The sequence below is a fragment of the Mus musculus genome, chromosome 10 (genome assembly GCF_000001635.26).
Source record: "Mus musculus strain C57BL/6J chromosome 10, GRCm38.p6 C57BL/6J".
NCBI classification, from domain to species: Eukaryota; Metazoa; Chordata; class Mammalia; order Rodentia; family Muridae; genus Mus; species Mus musculus.
In genome coordinates this window covers 86,469,924-86,488,726 of record NC_000076.6, presented here as the reverse complement: position 1 = coordinate 86,488,726, position 18,803 = coordinate 86,469,924, and the positions used below count along the sequence as shown (strand labels likewise).

General features: G+C 44.3%; 1 protein-coding gene across 13 annotated transcripts in view; it reads left to right on the top strand.

Annotated features, from left to right (window-relative positions):
- Positions 1-18,803, top strand: part of Syn3 (synapsin III) — a 450,181-nt gene that overhangs the window by 10,200 nt on the left and 421,178 nt on the right. The window contains exon 1 of one of the 13 annotated variants that reach the window (XM_006513700.4): positions 10,993-11,061. The exons of the other annotated variants lie outside the window; for them this stretch is intronic. The gene's annotated coding sequence lies outside the window, so the exon portion shown is untranslated. Of the gene's footprint in view, positions 1-10,992; positions 11,062-18,803 lie in introns of those variants that run through there. 13 annotated transcript variants of the gene reach the window in all.

The window sequence follows — 18,803 nt, the reverse complement described above, 5'->3', positions numbered from 1 at the left end:
GCCCAAGACCCGTTACAGAACAGATGCTCAACAAATATTTGTGGTCACCAGCGTCTTGCTCTGCGAGTCTTGGCTATGCCAGTCTTTGAGAAACTTGAGGAGAACCATCGTTGAGTTGGTGCATCCTGCTTGACTCCCCTGACATTTACTCTCATGAGTAAACATTGCTTCCAAGCTCCCAAGTGGATAAAGAATGGGGCTGAAGGCTACAAACACCTGAGTGGAAGATACACCAAGTGTTACCTACCCTTGTGGTGTGACATTGAGTTTGTTACTGACACTCCTTGTGTTTAGTTTCCTTCAGTTGTAGGGCTCACTGGGCTGACAGTGAGAGGACCCATGAACCTGTAGGATGCTCATAACCTGGCACTAGTCCTCCTTTGAAAGATGCTACAGGGACATCTCATTCTCTCATGGTGGCAGTGCTTCTGGGTAGCTTTCTCTCATTTAAGGTTCACACAGCCTTACTTTAAGAAAACATGTATGTCCTGCCTTAGTGTCTCCTAGATTCCTTTCCTGCTCAAGCAAGCTACAAGAAGATGTCAGGCTGAATACAGCTTTAAAGTACCGGGAGCTGAATTAATACTCCTAGGATGGGGTTGCTCTAGGTTGTTTTGAAGGACAATATAAAACTAAAACATAAAACCAGGTTCAGAGGTTTAGAGCACTGGAAATTTCACGACTAAATGTTCACCCCTTGAGTTTTTTTCATTTATCCAGTCAACAAATATTTGAGGCATTCTTAACTGTGCTTAGTGGCATTCAGTCTGTAGAACAGATATTCAGTTTCATTTGAAGCTCACGAGTAGGTGGAGATATCTTAGAGAAACTGGAAACAGTAAATGAGAGAGAGAGAGAGAGAGAGAGAGAGAGAGGATGCCATAGGGTAAGAACCTTAAAATCATGGTCATAAGGGTTGACCAATTGGAGTTCAGAGCAGCTAGGCGGAGCATAGTAAGTGAAAACTCGGGTTATCAATAGGAAAGCAAATTCTAATGGCATAGAGGGTAGATATCTGTCCAGCTTTAGTGCTGATAAAGGCTTGTTATAAATTAAAGGTCACATGCATCTTTTATCTGGGAATTATATAACCATAGGTGGGGTAGAAGCCCCCAACTAAGATTAAATATTTTGACAACATATTGGCATCCAATATGAGGCTCGAACCCATGACCCTGAGATTAAGAGTCTCATGTAGACGCAGGGTAGAAGCCCCTGATAGAGATTAAATATTGCAGCAACACTTGGGTTCCAGTGTTTTCTTAAACGGTGACTATCGGTTTCACATCATTTTTTACCACAGTATCGCCAGAAAAAGCTAAAGGTTTCTTTCAGCTCATATTTTTCTAGGGTTTCAGTCCATCATGGTAATGGGAACACATGGAAGAGGCTACACATCACAGCAGACCAGGAAGCAGGAACTAGGACAGAACCGAGACGGGCTTACCCTTCAAAGCTCACCCCTAATGACCTCCATTACCTAACTAGCCCCACTTCCTAAAGGTTACCCAGCCTCTTGAAATAGCAACAGAAGTGGGAAATAAACATTTAAATCCAGAGCCTACTGGGAAGTGGATTAATTAGGATTCTCTAGAGGAACAGAACTGATAGAATGAATATATATTAAAAAGGGGTGTATTTATTAGGGTGGCCTACATGGTATGTGCTAGGGAGTCCAACACTAGCTGTCCTCACACTGGAGAACCTGAGAACCGTGTAGTTCATAAATAAATGCTTCAGCTGTCCCACCCGGGTAATTAGGGTCTGAAGGATTCTTGTGGAGACATTGGTTTTTAGTCTACACTGGAAGCCCAACGAAGCAGGAGATACGGGTTGGTAAGTGGTGGCAGCCACAATAACAGAATCAATGAATATTGGAAGCACAGTGGGTGAACTTGCTAGTGAAGAACAAAAACAATAGGCCAAAGTGCAAAACTTCTCCCTCTAATTTCCTTCTATCTGGTCTGCCATTAGAAGGGACTAATGTCCTGTGAAGGTGCTATGCCCCAGTATAGGAGAATGCCAGGGCCAGGAAGCAGGAGGGGATGGGTAGGTGAGCAGGGGGAGGAGGGAGAGGATAGGGAATTTTCGGAGGGGAAACCAGAAAAGGGGATAACATTTGAAATGTAAATAAAGAAAATATCTAATAAAAGAAAAAGAAGGGATTGCTCATATATAGGGTTGGTATTCCCGTTTTAAATAGCCTGATCAAGACAACCCCTCACAGCTTATCTTTTAGTTGATTTCAGATTCAATCAAGTTGACCACTGAGATTAATTTAACCCTCACAGGGACATTATAGATTCTAACTGGAACAATGGCTCTAAAGCAGTGGCAGCCATTCATCAACTCCTCAGTTATTAGCATTGACTTGCCACCGTGAAATGTTCCAAGCAGGAGGTCCACAGAGTATCTCTTGGGCCTTCAGAGAAACACCCCCTGCTATGACAAAGGAGCTAGCTGCATGAGGTGTGTGCAGAGATTGGCAGAACACTGTACGTGGTACCACTTGCAGCTTTCCCTGAAGTGCCTGACAGACTCAGCACCTCCTTTTTACACATTACCCTTCCTACTCGCTAAGTGTGCCAGAGCCATGCTTCACTGCGGTGTAGCTCCTGAATTCTTACTGCCTGTGTGTGAAGGGTATTTGTATGGAAGCATCTAACTCTTGCTGAAAGCCTGGAAGTGAGCTAAAATTATTATCCCTGTTGTGTGATGGGTAGACTGGAGTCCAGGAAGATTGAGAGCTGGTCAAAAGTGCTAAGACCAAGAAGCAAAGGAAGTGGGTATTGATCCCGAGAGTTCTGCGTATGTTGCACTGGCCTTGATGGAACACCCACAAGGGTGAGAAGAGAGGGGAGGTCCACCAGCCATGCCCAGGGAGTAAGGAGATGGAATCTGAGGACCATCACTGTCTTATATTATTTGTAAGGTCCCCATGGAGCGACTATTTCAATAATAAAGGGAAGGCTTGCAGACCATAAGTTCTGGATTCATCTCTCAGCAAGTTTAGATGCTAAGAGAAAAGGATATGGGGAGAGCTTTAGTGATCAAGAAAATAAGACAACTTAAACCTCCCTCTCATTACGCCCCTCCCTTCTCTCCCTTGTGTGTCACTATTCCTGCAGAGCCGTGAAGAAATACCCATCTCAGATAGGGAAACAATGACAGACCAAAGTATGGATAACCCACGTCCAACTTAGTGAACCAGTGGGTTTTATTGGCGTTACCTACATTAGCAGAAATGACTCCCAAGACAACTAGATCACCCAAAGTGGGTAATAGTTCATGCAAGCTGGAAACCAGGAGTGCACTACAAAATTAATTGAAATCTTAGCAGGTTAGAAACTGTCTCTTCGAAGCAGTTCAGGTGGTTTGAGCCTCTTCAGCTCTTACCTGCTCTGCTGGTCTCTGCTTCTTCCAGCTTGGCTGGTCTCTGTTTCATTAACTCTAGGCTACTTGGCTTGTCTGAGTGTCTCAGCAGTCCCTACTGCTTATCTATGTATGAGGAGGGAGGGTCAGGCAATCTGGTTGATTTCAGAGACTTCCTGGAAATTCTGAGTTGCTTGCTTCCTGAGCTTAACAAGTCTTTTATAGAAGAGAATGTTTCACCTCCATTTAGAGCATTTTATGCCTTAATGAACATCCCTCCAAGGTGGATGTTTTTATCTAGGAGAAAAATATCTATGCAGGGCCCTTTCATATCACCAAGGTTTCACTCTTCCCTTTCCCATCAGTGGTCCCTCTCTAATTTTCTGGATTGTATAGGAACTCCAGTTTAAATCCACAAATCCAAGGATTCCATGCCAACATCTGCATATGAGCAAGAATATTTAACATTTATCTTTCTTGGGCTGAGTTAAATCAGTCGGTAGAATGTTTTCCAGTTTCATTCATTTGTCTTCAAATCTCATTTTCTTTATAGATGAATACAGCACCATATTTTCTGGAACCATGCGTTGATGGACATCCCAGCTATTTTTATGTCCCATTTGTCGTGAATAAAAGCATCTATGAACTGGATGAGCATGTCTCTCTGCGATAGGAAATATATTTGTTATGATACTGCTGGGTCATATAGTAATTCTGTTTTTAATTCTCTTGAGGAACTGTCACAGTGGCTTGCCTCAGAATAGCTGTTACTGCAGGGAACAGCCGTCAGCCAGCCCATCCACTGAGGAGAGCCCCTGCCCCGTCCGCTTGGGACAGTAGTGCTATCAGTGGGGAATCTGATGCCAGGATTCCAAAGCTCTCCATACTCTGCCTGTTGTATGTCTTCTGCCTTTAGCTGTCACAGTTCCCACGTGGCTGGAGGCAGTGAGTTCCCAATGAGAAGAAACCCAAAAGGGAACAAAACTGCCCCTATATTCTTTTTTTTTATTATTTATTGAAAATGTTTTTAATGCAGTATATTTTAATCATGATTTTGACTCCCATATTATTTTAATGTCTTCCCCCCCGCTCCCCTCCCCCCTTTTTAATGTACACATTCCCTTATTGCACTATTTATTCATCTACAAGGAATGTTGCCAGCTTCCTACTAAGGCTAGAGGTTCAGGCAGCTCCTCCTCTGACCCCCAGGGGGCGCTGTTTCTGAGGACGCAAGGTGGAGCAAGTGGTAATTGAACAAAACTATGAAGAACCTAGACATTGGGATCCCAGCAGCCTGGTTGAGCTATGAAGTGGCTTGTGTTTCCTTGGTTAAATTACAAGCCTTGCTGAGATGAGGCTGCCTCAGGATAAAGTCAGGCAGGCAGAACCTTTTCCATCCAATTGCTAGGAACTCATGGGAATGCACAAGAGATGCTGAGTTAAGGGCTTTTTATGTAATGAGACAATTAAAAATAATTTCATTAAATGTTATGACTAACATAATATGATGAGTTTTATTAGAAATCAAAATAAGCAAAGGCAGAGAAATTAACCTCTTTCCTGTGCTTGGCTCTGGCACTTGGGACTAAGAAAGACTTGCATGAAGTCATATTAAGGGCCTTTCATTTGCTGATAGAAAAGAAGCTTGGAGGCTAATAGGATAATTAGCCCAGCGGGTGGAGCAGAAAGGGGTGGAGCAGAAAGGGGTGGAGCAGAAAGGGGTGGAGCAGAAAGGGGTGGAGCAGAAAGGGGTGGAGCAGAAAGGGGTGGAGCAGAAAGGGGTGGAGCAGAAAGGGGTGGAGCAGAAAGGGGTGGAGCTTATATTCTGGAGCCAAACCTTAGGACTATGGCCACTGGGCAAGTCGTTCTCCCTCTCTGGGTCTCAGTTTCTTCCATCTGTAAAGCAAGGATAATAAATTGTTGTAGAGGAGAAAAAACAACAACAACAACAAAAAACTGACCCTGTCAGTGGTGTGAGCTTTCTCAGGGGTCAAATATCAGATACCCTGCATATCAGATATTTACATTATTATTCATAACAGTAGCAAAATTACAGATACGAGGTAGCAACAAAGTCAATGCAACATGAGAAACTGCCTTAGGCAGGTGGATCACTGTCTTCCATCATCTCTGGGTCATTTGCTGGGGCCCTGTACTATCAAAAGGACAATCAAAGGAAAACCATTTCGAAGGCATGCAGTGCATACAGGCACTTGCTTGTCATCTCTCCATGGTTCAACCTGAGACTGTTTCACTTTGTGGCGAGACTGTGACACACCTTTAATAGAGTGCTTCAATTTTTGAATGTATTTTTTTTTCTTTTTTCCAAGCTAGCAATGTGTGTTGTGTTCCTTTTTCATGATGCTGGGTTGCTGCAGCCCATGGTCCAGGCGACCTTGTGATCACAGAGGAAGCACCCAGTACCCTGCAGTGTGCAGCCTTGCTGAGCTATGGTATGCAGCCAGTTAGGCTTCTTCTCTGCATCTCCACTTTCACATATGTTCAACTCACAGGGTAGCAGTGGATTGCAGCTGCGTGATAAATCACAAGCACTTGAATGTGAACTTGAGCAACTCTGAGGGATAAATGGACCCTGAACTGGAGAACATATTAACAAAAGAGCAGAGATGTCCAGAGAACTGATAACACAGAGGAAAAGGGCTGAGTTTATGAGACAGGAAATGAGTGTGAAACTAATAGAAAAACTAATTAGAAAGAGTTTATAGGGGAAATTCCTACTGTGTTGTGAGAGGGGTCCTAAAGGATCAATGTTGTCTGGAGCAATTAACTCATGTACTTTCTGGTAGACATTAAGAAACAAGCAAAGGGGTGGCCTGGTTTTAGGCAAACAAAGGATGGAGAGCTCTCCTTTTGATCTTTCTTAACTTCAGCTCAAAACAGTCTTTGTGCCAAAGTTGCATATTCTATTCCCCTGCAACCGTTAGGACTAATGGGCTTGTTATACAAGAGAGACTAGGAACAGGACTTAGCTCTGTCTAACTATTAGCTGCTGCTGTTTCCATTGTCACTGCCATCACCCTTCTCATGATGATGAGGAGCTGTGGCACTAACCACCCCAGTTCTACTTCATCACACACGCGCACACACACACGCGCACAGATGTCTCTTTTTCAGTAGCAGAAATGCAGCCAGCCTGCAAGATGGGAGTGTGTCCCTGAAGTTGCAGCTGACTGGACCATTCTTGATCCAGTTCTTAGACTTGGGCTTTCCAAGGTGAAGGACAATGCAGGGTTGAGAGAATGCTGCATCTTAGATAGATGTTACCAATGAGCACTCTGTTAGCTCCTTGTGCCAGAAGAGGAGATGGATGGGTGGGGCAGCCCACTAAAGTGTCTCAGTGGTTGAAAGTCTCCACTCTGAGGTAGAGAACAGTGCAACAGCTAATGTCCTGGCACGTGATACCCTACGAGTTGTTAAGTCCCCTGAGCCTCAGTTTACACATCTGTAAGTAAGGTCAGTGATAGGATTTGTCCAGACGGATTGGGTGAGCATTAGAGAGTGGGTGCTTATCTTTGGATCATTATCACTACATGGTGGGATGCTTTTGGCAATTCAGTGATGATGGTCCCTATTTGGGAGAAAGTGAAGTAGTCAGCAGGTATTCAGGAGATCAGGAGGTCCTTGCGTATAAGGTGGGGTAGTTTCAGAGTCAGATAAACACATTAGCTGAGGACTCGGGAGACTGTGCTCCAATATAGCCTGTGCTTCTCCTGAACTAAGTGACCTTGAACAAATCAGTCTGCCAAAGGGTTTTTTTTTTGTTTTTTGTTTTTTGGGTTTTTTTTTTTTTTGTCAGTTTTCTGCTGTGGTAGCAGGAACCCTCAGACTGGATCATCTGTAAAGAAGAGAGATTTATTTGGTTCACGGTACAGGAGATAGAAAAGTTCACAATCAGATTGTTACACGGGGTGAGATCACAGCATGGTGGATGCCTACACAAATCAGAAGTACTCAGGAGAGTGGGGTGTAAGCACCTGAACACAAGGTGGACACAGGGCTGCCGTGTACCAGCTGCTCTTTCGATACCTAACTCAGTCCTGCATGAGTGAGGATCCACTCAGTCCTGAGGGGCACCATTAATCCACGAGGATTTTGTCCCACTGACATAAGCACAGTCTATTAGGCTTTACCAACCAACACTGCCCAGTGAGGGATTATTCTTCACCACAAGTTTTGGTGGTAAGTGACCATGTTTGAATTATGGTCCACCCCATCGGGGAAAACAGCATCCTGGAGGAGGAGTGCCAGAATGTGGGGGTTCTGTACTGCACAGGCATCTCCTCTTGTGCCCTCCCCAAATTGGACACAGATAGCTTACAACCACCCACAGACCTAGACTCCTCCAACAGCATTCTACCCTGTGTTCTTTATGTGTGGGCTCACTCTGTGTGCCAGATCCTGGGCAAGGCAGTGAGACAGAGATCTCGGGGTTTTCTTTTTCTGGAGTCTTTAATGAGAAATAGCACATAGCTGCATTGTGATGGGGAACAGTGTGTCTGGAACACCAGTGCAGGGAAGGATCAGGGTGGTTAGAGTACTCTGAGAAAGTGGGAAAAGACGTGGGACATGTGTGGCAAGGAGGGAGCGAGGGAAGAAATTTTCAGGCGAAATAGCTCGTGCCGAAGCCTGAGGGTAGGTGACAGTAAGGTGCAACACCTACTCGCCTAATGAGAAGCAGTTATGGCATCGGGTTATTTGTGTCGTGGTGATCAGTTACCTTACAGAAACTAAGAGAGATTTGACCCATGGTTTCGGAGCTTTTACTCCATCACCATGGAGAAGGCAGGGTGGAACCCAGTAGCTCACAAAATCTGTAGCCATGAAACAGAACAAAAGAAAGAGATTTTTTGGTACATGACACAGTCTCTAGGGATTTATTCCCTTATGGTAGGCATCTACCAGATAGGCATGCCTCCAGAACCTCTCAAAATAACGTCATCAGCTGGAGATCAAACATGAAACATTTAATCTTCTGAAGGATCATCATTTCAAACTGTAGGGAATGAGGTTTCACTTATTGGAACTAGGTAGTTTTGGAGTGGAAAATGACTAGTCACGGTCCTGGTCTTGTTATCTCCAATGGTGCAAAAGGATCTTGAATTCCAAAGTGCACTTGGTGGGGCATGGGAAGGGTCAAGCGGGGTAACTGATAACGGGAGATTTAACAGACTGTCAATTGTGGAGTCGCAAAAGCAAATGACGAACTGCATCTGTTAGGGAATGTGACTGTGGGGTAAATCAATCTGTTTTAGGTTAGTGGTGAGTGCGTGTGGGAGAGGAGGGGAAAGCATTCCGATCCTCAAACTGCCAGCCCATGTGACTGAATAGGGTCATTACTGAGGGGGAGGAGGACAGGAGGGGTGTGGCAGAGCATCAGGACCTGCTTATTGGGATGCTTTTTACCCATGCCGTGTCTGATTTCCCAAGTGTTCTTGCCAACTTCCTCATTAGGCTAGCACCTGGCTTCTAGGAGCATTGCCAATTGGTCATTTGCCCTGCCCTAGGCAGGGGGGCTTCTGGCCAGCAACTGAAGGTGTAGGAGAATTGAAGGCCAAGTAGGCACAGTCTGGCTCGTCAGGTATGCTCTCTGTGAGTGTGCCTCCATCTGTCTTTCTCTTTGTCTATGTTTTTGTCTATGTGTGTCTCTTGCTGCCTGTGTACATTATTATATCTCTGTGTGTGTCTCTCTCTTTCTCTCCATATCTACCTATCACATGGATAGATAGATAGATAGATAGATAGATAGATAGATCTTCTCTGTGCATAGACAGAAAGACATCTACATGGGTCCCACACTGTATGTATGTGTGTCCTTTGGCAGAAGAATCATGTGTATTTTCCAGATGACTGGTATTTTCTCATCATTGCAGCCTTTTCATTCTCAGGGACATTACTAGAAATCAGGTCCCATTGTCTTTAAGAAGAACACTACTCGTTTTCTTCTTTGGCGCGCCCAACTGGCCAGGAAGAACGACGCTGCAACAGGATCCTTCTGCACACGTTTATTCAGTCCTGTTTCTTCTTGTTTATATCTCCCTTGTTTATATCTCTCTCTTGTTTATATCTCCCTTGTTTATATCTCTCCCTTGTTTATATCTCTCCCGAACCCTGGGCCTCTCACTCTTTTATACTCTCAGTTCCCATCCACGCACAGCAGGCCACGCCACCTCACCAGGCACGCAGCTTCAGCTAATCAGGGCAGCAGGGGCATATCTCCATCAAAATGGATTCACCAGTATCCTGGTACACCTGTGCAGCTCTCAAGATGTTTGTGGCTTATATGAGGAAGTCAGGTGCAAGTCATACGACTTAGCTGCAGTCCCTGGTGCCTTTGGGACTGCCGCCACACCCGCTCCCCACATTTTCTTATTCAGCAAACAGGAAGGTTCTACCTGGTTTCCAAATTGTGACAGTACCGGCATCTCATTGACTCTCCTCTGCCTGCTGCTCTCTCCAACTTAACAAGTCCACATGTGTTGCCAGTCTTGGTACCTTAGCACTCAGAGCCAAGACCAGGACCTTCTTCTCAAATCCACAATGATGAGTGTGTGCATAAAACACCATAACAAGCAGCTTTAGACCTAATTGGTAACTGGTGAGTAGCACCAGGATCTCTCCAGAGGAGGCAGTGAGCCCAGAGAGCACGAACAGAATAAATTCCCAGACACAGTGGTGGAAGCATAGGGAAGGACATGCTAGACAAGGAAAACAGAGGTGACCACCACGCCCCCCGTGAGGTACAGAGTGAATGGATGGGGCCTCTGCTAAGTTACAACTTGAACACCTGAGAAGCCAGATTCCAAGGGAACTAGGGTACCACAGTGTGCTGGAATGCCCATGGACTGTGGTCTCAGATCTGCCTGGGCTCAGATACTAGTGCTGTCAGGAAGTGGGGCTGCTAGATGGTCAGAACTGTGGCCACCAGAGCTGGGAGTCCTACACTTGAATTCTAGAGCTAGAAGATTGGTGATCTGAGTTAATGAGCCAGAGCCCGGCAAGATGACTGAGTGTATTGTCTTTGGCCTTTGATTTTTACATCAGTAAAGTCGAGGTGATAGCATTTCCTACCAAAGGTTGTTGAGAAGTTAAGTCCCATCTTTCGGTCTATCTCAGCAGAACCAGGATCTTAAGCCCAATAAATAGGCTACCCCATTCCCAGCCTAACCACCATCACTTTTATGATTGCTATCACCAGCATCAAGATCTTCTTATACAGTCATTCCCTACTAGCTCCTTCTGTTGCTGACAAAAAGCAATTTAAGGAACAAAGGGTTAACATTGGCTCACAGTGTGGGTGGACAAACCACCATGGCAAAGATGGCAGCAGGAGTATAAGGTGGCTGGTCATATTATAACTGCAGTCAGGAAGCAGCCAGAGATGGAGGCTGGTGCTCAGCTTATTTTCCTTTTTATTCTGTTGAGGAGCCCAGCCCAGGGAAGAGTGCCACCTACCTTTAAGGTGGGTCTTTTCCCCTCATTTACCTCAGTCTAGAAAGTCTCTTGAAGAGGCTTGTTTAGAGCCCGTAAATTTGTCAAGGTTACCTATTGGACTTGTCCACCTGTGAACGAGCCATCTCTTTTGTTTCTTTACAGTGATGCAAAAGTGATCCTTTCAATGCTGAGCTGAGGCAGTGAGTTTCAATTTCCAGATGGCAGTGCTCTTAACAGGTACCTGTCACATGAAAGACAAGCACCTCTTTCTCTTGTGGGGCCGACTGCTTTGGCATCACGTAGGTGTATATTCTGGAGAAGTATATTCCCAAAGCAGATTTGTAAGCTGCAATGCACCCTTTGTAAAGAGCCATGGTTCCTCTTGGTCTTCACTACAGTTAGCTTTAGAATCAGTCAGGAAACACACCTTGAGGTATTCTATGCAGACTTTTCCAGAGAGATTTCATAGCAGAGGGTAGACCCACCCTGAATGGGCAGCACCATTTGGTGGGTTGAATAAAACAGGGGAGTGAGCCAGGCACCAGCACCTATCCTTCTCTGATTTCTTACTGGGAGGCAGTATGGCCAGCCACCACATACTCCAGCTTCCATGTTTTCCACACCATGGGGATCTTAGACATGACCTTCGGATGATGAAATCTGGGTAAGTCAGAGGCAAACTGACATGAGTGGATAACTTCATGCACGGACCCAGTCCTGGATGTCACTGCCCAAGGGCTTTGCAAATTCTTTGTGTAAATAAGCCATGTAATTAGCCATGTATTAGCCATGTAATCTTCAGAGGATTTAGTAAATACCGCCACTTATTGAATGCAAATGCTTATGTCCATGAGCTTAGTTTGATTGTTTGGGCCACTTCTGTATTTGAACGCATTTCTGTCAGAGGTGGGGGCTAGGGATGGTGATGAGAAGCAAATAAAAGGATTTCATTTGACTGATCTTCTCACAGTTTCCCAACACCCTTGGCTGTTCTTCTGCAAGAGGAGGAAGCTGGTGGAGAAACCCACAGATTATACTTTCAAAGCCAAAATCTGTACTGTGTCGTTCCTACTACCCTGCTTTAAGCTCTGGCCCCACGCTCGTTCCCTTGGATCTGAGGACAAAACACACATACGCATTAACTTACTTTTAATATGCTTTAGCGCAATGGCTGGGCTCCTTGAAGCCTCCCTCCACTATTGTGCCCTTCTTTTCACTCCCAGTGCAACACCTGTAATTCTACCTACCCTCTGCTTAGTTGCCAGGTTACCTTCTTCTTGTTCAGCCCCCTAAAGCTGCCCTCATCTTAATTATCTTTTTAATCTCCTGCCTGCTACCCCAGGCCAGTCTGGGAAGCGACCTTTCTCCCTCCGAAGCACAGTGAGTCTTTCCTCCTCCCTCCAGTCTGTTAACCTGCCTGCTGGAAAACTGGAAGTCCCACCTATTTCACCCACCTCTTAGGCCACAGACATCTTTATTGATCAATCAGAAACCAACGAGGGAATGGGACCTTCAGTGCTCACATGCAGATCCCGGTCAAAGCATTAGAACTGCTCCCTACAAAAATCTTTGTTCGGGTACCCACTGTGCTCTTACTTGTGGAGAAACTGACACCACTCCCAGGAGAAAGACATCTGGGATTTGAATTCATCAAAAAACAGGACGCACTTTCGTGATGATATGTCTGGAAAGGGGTTCTGTGCTCCAAAGGCCCAAGACGTCTGTTGGTATTAGTGAAGCAATTTCCTTGACACTTGACCTTTCCTCCAGAAAGTCAAGTGTCTCTTCAATTCAACCCACTATAGGCTGTGGGTTCCCTGCCTCCCCTGAGAAACTGTCTATTCCCACAGTCATCAATGTATTGGTAAAGCCCAGGCCAGGCTGTTTCTAGCAATTTTTAAACATGCTAATCAAGGACTGAAGATGGCTATTCCTCCAAGTATGGTGTTTAGTTAGCTGAGATGTGAGTCGGGCACCTAGAGAGCTTTCTTTAGTATAACACATTTAGTCTTCCCAGAAAACAGTGGAGGTAGTTAAACTTTGTCTCTGATGATTTTATGTAGATTCACTCAGTCAAGGATTACTGCTACCCTACTATGTGGAGATGTAAGACCCAATGAGCCTTATGTCCCGGATGTTCCACTCAACAGAAAAACAGAAACAGAGATCGATGAGCATCAATGAGCTCGAAGAGACAGCAATGAGCATGAGGTTTATTGATCCGATGCGCCGGGGCGGGGGGGGGGGGTGTCCTACAATGGGGCAGAGGCGACACCAAATCTCCTAAGCACACACTTTTTATACAGTTTAAGGGTGTGGTTTAAGCCCATTGTTGGCCAGAGCTGACCTTTTCATTCCGCCCCCCCTGGTGAGGTGGGGTCTTAGTCACCAGAAGAGGGAACTGAAACCTTCTTGGTCATCATCTGCACCTGCCTTATGGCTGGGGCTTTTCTTGTAAAGCTGGTTTTGCTGGGTCATTCCAGGAAGGGAGTGTTCGTCACAACCTTCTAACGGAATGTCCCCCAGCATGCTATTCTAGCAAGGTCTTTCAGTAGCCATCTTATGTTCTCTAAGGTCACACATTCCCACAAAGACAATTTTCTAAGTGCTTAGGATATAGCAGGGAACAGGACACACAGTGGTATCTGATCTTGGGATTCTGTCACTGCAAGCAGAAAGTGGTCAGTGTGTAGAATAAATTGTAGGCAGAATATGGGTGATACATGCTGTAGTATTAGAGGAACCCCAAGTGTCAGGTAGTGGCCACCAGAAGGGAGCCCTCTTGTAAAGGTTGGCATTTATGAATACCTAAAGGAGATAAAGATTGAGCTGGGCAGGCATGTAGTGAGACTTCCTGTTGAGAGAACAGCCAGTGTGCAGCCCGCACTAGCAGGAAGATTCAATCTGGGATTCAGCCTTTTCCTTTTGTTTAAGAAATGAGGTAGCTTTGCATATTCCTCATCTAGATTACCCCTGTGGGAGGCCCAGGTGCCAGCTTGCAGAGCCCTGTGCCAGTAACCTTGGAAGGGCACTGTGAAGAGATTTTGTAGGGAATGGTGGGTCTGTTCTGGGTTTCAGTGTTTATGAGAACGTGTTAACATTCGTAGAACTAGATACCCAGAAAGTCCATTGCACTCCCTGTTAACTTAAAAGACAAATATTTTCAAAAGCACTTTAATACCGTTTACTTGGTCTACTTTCATCCCGCAAGTCTGAGTGTTTCCAGCTGTTACTAAAGATGAGCTCGTTCCAATGCAGATTCTGCAGCCCCCACCACAGAGCCTTCCCAGCCACTGTTGGGCCTCCTAGTGCTGGCTGTCAAAAAAGAATCTATACTAATGGGACACTGGTTGCTCGTTAATGCCATAATGTTTTAAACACCTTAATTAGTCTCTTGCTTCTCAAAAGAACACCATGAGGTAGACACTAGACTATCACCTGAATTCTGCAAACAAAGAAACCCAAGCACTGTGAGATGAGATGTCTTTGCCCAGACACTGTGAACTGGAAGCAGCAGAGCCCATCAGCTCAATCTTCAGGCTAACTGATTCTGTCAGGCAGTGTCAACATCAGAGAGATGAGACTCTGTGCTCTTTAACTAATGTGTTTGAGAGAAGACCTATCCTGGGAAAGAACTGCCATTGGAGTCAGTTTGCTGGATCATGTCGACTAAACAGGAGGATTGACAAGATGAATGAGTGGGTATCTGAATCCTATGGGGGGGGGGCAGAGAAGTCAAATTATGAGGTTTATAGGTAGATTCCAGAGTGGGAACCCAGGTGCATAGCCCTACCTGATCGTGAGCAAGGAAATGAACTCAAGATCTTCTGAGACATCTAAGCAGACACCTGCTTTCTTCTCTGGACTGATGCCACTCTGGGATGACTCTTTCCACTCCACAAAGCTCTTCCTAAGTTGATGCAAAGCCTATGACCCTGCGATTGTCCCTCCTCAGGCTCTATTGCCAAGTGGACTTGTTTTCATCCTCTCAATAGTCCCCTTTCCCACCTCAGTCTCTGAGAAGTTAGTTGTGAGACTGCCAGCCAAAAGGTTTTCCAATCTGATGTGTCCACGCCTGCCCTCTAGTGGCAAGTATGTGGCAATGTCACTGCTTTTTGCACTTTTGCAGCCATTAAAGAAAATGCTGTCACCTGAGTTTTGATCTTAGCCATTCTGACTGGAGTGAAGTGGAATCTCAGTGTTGTTTTGATTTGCATTTCCCTGATGATTAAGGATGCTGAACATTTTTTCAGGTGCTTCTCAGCCATTCGGTATTCCTCAGGTGAGAATTCTTTGTTCAGCTCTGAGCCCCATTTTTTAATGGGGTTATTTGATTTTCTGGAGTCCACCTTCTTGAGTTCTTTATATATATTGGATATTAGTCCCCTATCCGATTTGGGATAGGTAAAGATCCTTTCCCAATCTGTTGGTGGCCTTTTTGTCTTATTGACGGTGTCTTTTGCTTTGCAGAAGCTTTGCAATTTTATGAGTTCCCATTTATCGATTCTTGATCTTACAGCACAAGCCATTGCTGTTCTATTCAGGAATTTTTCTCCTGTACCCATATCTTCGAGGCCCAATCCCCTACCCACCCACTCCCCCTTTTTGGCCCTGGCGTTCCCCTGTACTGGGGCATATAAAGTTTGCAAGTCCAATGGGCCTCTCTTTGCAGTGATGGCCGACTAGGCCATCTTTTGATACATATGCAGCTAAAGACAAGAGCTCCCAGGTACTGGTTAGTTCATATTGTTGTTCCACCTATAGGGTTGCAGTTCCCTTTAGCTCCTTGGGTAATTTCTCTAGCTCCTCCATTAGGGGCCGTGTGACCCATCCAATAGCTGACTGTGATCATCCACTTCTGTGTTTGCTAGGCCCCAGCATAGTCTCACAAGAGAGAGCTATATCTGGGTCCTTTCAGCAAAATCTTGCTAGTGTATGCAATGGTGTCAGCATTTGGAAGCTGATTATGGGATGGATCCCTAGATAAGGCAGTCTCTAGATGGTCCATCCTTTTGTCGCAGCTCCAAACTTTGTCTCTGTAACTCCTTCCATGGGTGTTTTGTTCCCATTTGGGGGACCTTTGGGATAGCATTGAAAATGTAAATGAGGAAAATACTTAATTAAAAAAAAATAAAGTGTTAAAGGGTTAAAAAAAAAGAAAATGCTGGTCACTTGAACGCAAGAACTGTTATATTGTGAAAATAGAATTCTTGTGACCAAGATGGGATATCAGTGCCTGATGGGCAGGTGGCATACACCATGTGTATATGCTGGACAAATGGATGGCCATTGTCTTGTATGGGATGGATCAGTGCAGTGTGAGATTTTAGCACGTCATGACAAACAGTGAACAGGTTAGAACACATTAATAGCATCTTTCTGGAACTTTCAAACGTAAAGACTTTGGACTGTGGTGGATAGTGTATGATTCAAAAGACAAAACAAAGCAAAACAAAAGCCAACAAGCAAACAACAAACGAAAACCCGGATCCCTGGGGAAGGGATTCCTGGGTAAGGTAACAGTCATATAAATTTTCCACAGTCTGTGTCTCACATAACAGCCAAAAAACTTGATCATGACTCTTTTCTATAACAGAGTACTGCCACTGTTGTATTAAAGCCAAACTTACCTTCAATATGCCTTTAAAAAAACCTGGTATCTATCTCCATTCTCTAATGTTTTTCTTGTGTACCTGTATTTCCCCCCCTCCAGCAGAACGGACCTTCTTTCTTGGCTTCAGATATGCCAACATCCTCCCTGCCATTTGCACAGATACTTCACATTCTTCATGTTTCATCTTAAAGACCCATGGCCTATAGTACTCAGGAGATGGCTCAGAGGTTAAGTGAACTTCTAGAGGACCTGCAGTCAGTTTCCAGCATCCACATGATGGCTCACAATCATCTGTAACTATAGTTACTGGGGTCTGATACCTTTTTCTGGCCTCTGTAGGTACCAGGCTCACATGCAATGCATATAAATACATGCAGGCAAAACATTCGTATGCATAAAATGCAAATAAACAAGTGTTCATGAAGTATAGCAACAATGGAGGAACAGATACGCTGACCTGGAACAGAGTAGAGAGCACGGAAATACAGCTGAGCATTTACAGTCAGGCTTCTAAGAACATACAACAGAGAAGACACAGTTTCCACAGAAAAATCACCATGGAGATGGCTAACTTCAGACAGAAAAAGGAGTTGGAACCTTGTCTTGTACCCTATATAAAATCCAACTCAAGACGGATAAATGAGTGTAATACTGAAAGTGTAAACAATTAGAAAAACATAAAGAGAGGGAAATCAATTTTGCATTGGCAATGATATCTGAGATATGTCTCCCAAATTCAAGCAATGTATAAGTCAGAATGGACAAATAAGATTACACCAGATTGAAAGAAGCAGTAGTGTGAGAGACAGTATATGGATTGGAAGAATAATTTTTAAATATCTGTCTGATAAAAGGCTATCATCCAAAATATAAGAGAACTCAATTCAACAGAAAACAAAAACCTATTCTAAAGATATATAAAGCATATAAAGGCATATAAAGACACAGCAAAGATATATGAAGGTAATACTCATCACCAGGAAGATGCAAATGGGCACAGTGAACACCTCACATGGGCTAGAATGATTGTTATAAGCGATATGAAAGACCGTGCCAAGGCCCACAACATGGCCCAGTGGGTGAAGGTACCTGCCACTAAGTTTGATACCTGGAACTGACATTGTAGAAGGAGAGAACTGATTTCTGCAAATTGTCCTCTGACCTCCACAAACACATTATGACATGCACATATATAGATATAGTTTAAAATTATAATGATAGAGGGCCATCAAGGGTATGGAGAAAGGAGATTTTTGTATTCTATAAATGGGAATATAAATTAATATAGTTGTTATGGAGAACAGTATGGGATTCCTCAGAAAATGGGAAATAGAATTACCATTTGGTCCATTGGCCCCACTTATGTGCACATATCCAAAGAACTGGGAATCATCATAGCAATGAGTTAGGGATAGTGGCTCTCCCATGATCATTTCAGCATGACTCACAGTAACCAGGTGTTAAGGATTCATTGTCAGATGGTGTGTTGCTGGTGATAACGAAATACTATTAGGCAATTAAAAAGAGGGAAAGCCTGTTGCTCTCGATAGGGATCAACCTGGAGAGTGCTATGTTAAGGCAAGTAAGCAGGGTACAGAAGGATACCACCTGCATGATCTCGGTTGGGGCATCTAAGAGTTGAAAGCATGGAAGTATAACATCGGATTATGGCTACTAGAAGTAGAGAGAAGGTGTGGAAAGAAATCTAGTGACCTTGATCAAAGTTGCAGCTGAGAAGAATAGCTTCAGTTGTCCATTCTAAGGACCGCAGATGTTAAATATTAAACAACAACATATTTTATATTTTCAAATTGCCAAAGAGGATTTTAAATGCTTTTACCATGCAAGAAATGCTAAGTATAGAAGAGAGTTTTATGTGATTTAATTATCCCACAGTATAAACATACCAAAAAAATCTCACATCACCTGCTAGGTAAAAGTAATGTTATGGAAAAGTTCACTTCCTCAGAAAGGACTTCCCAGCTGTCCTATTTAAAGATATATTACTCTCTGAAAAACCAATCCAAGTATGTTACCAGCGCATACCTCAAGTCATAGCTCTTGGTTCATCTGTTACCAACTTGGGCTTACCAGACCTAAGTCTTTCTGGAGCCCATAGTAGTAAGGGTTACAAGAAAACCACGGATTGTTGTTGGGGTTGACCAGAAGTTTATTAGAAGTCTATTAGTTTATTCTAGCATGCCCCTAGAAACACACCTTTAAACCCGTTACTTGGGAAGCTGAGGCTGGGTGTTTGAGAGTTCAGGGTCACCCTGGGCTACTTAGTAAATCTCTGTCTCAAAATAAAACGTAAAAAGGGCTTTCCAACAGACAGAAACACGGAGAGGAGGCAAACTGCATAATC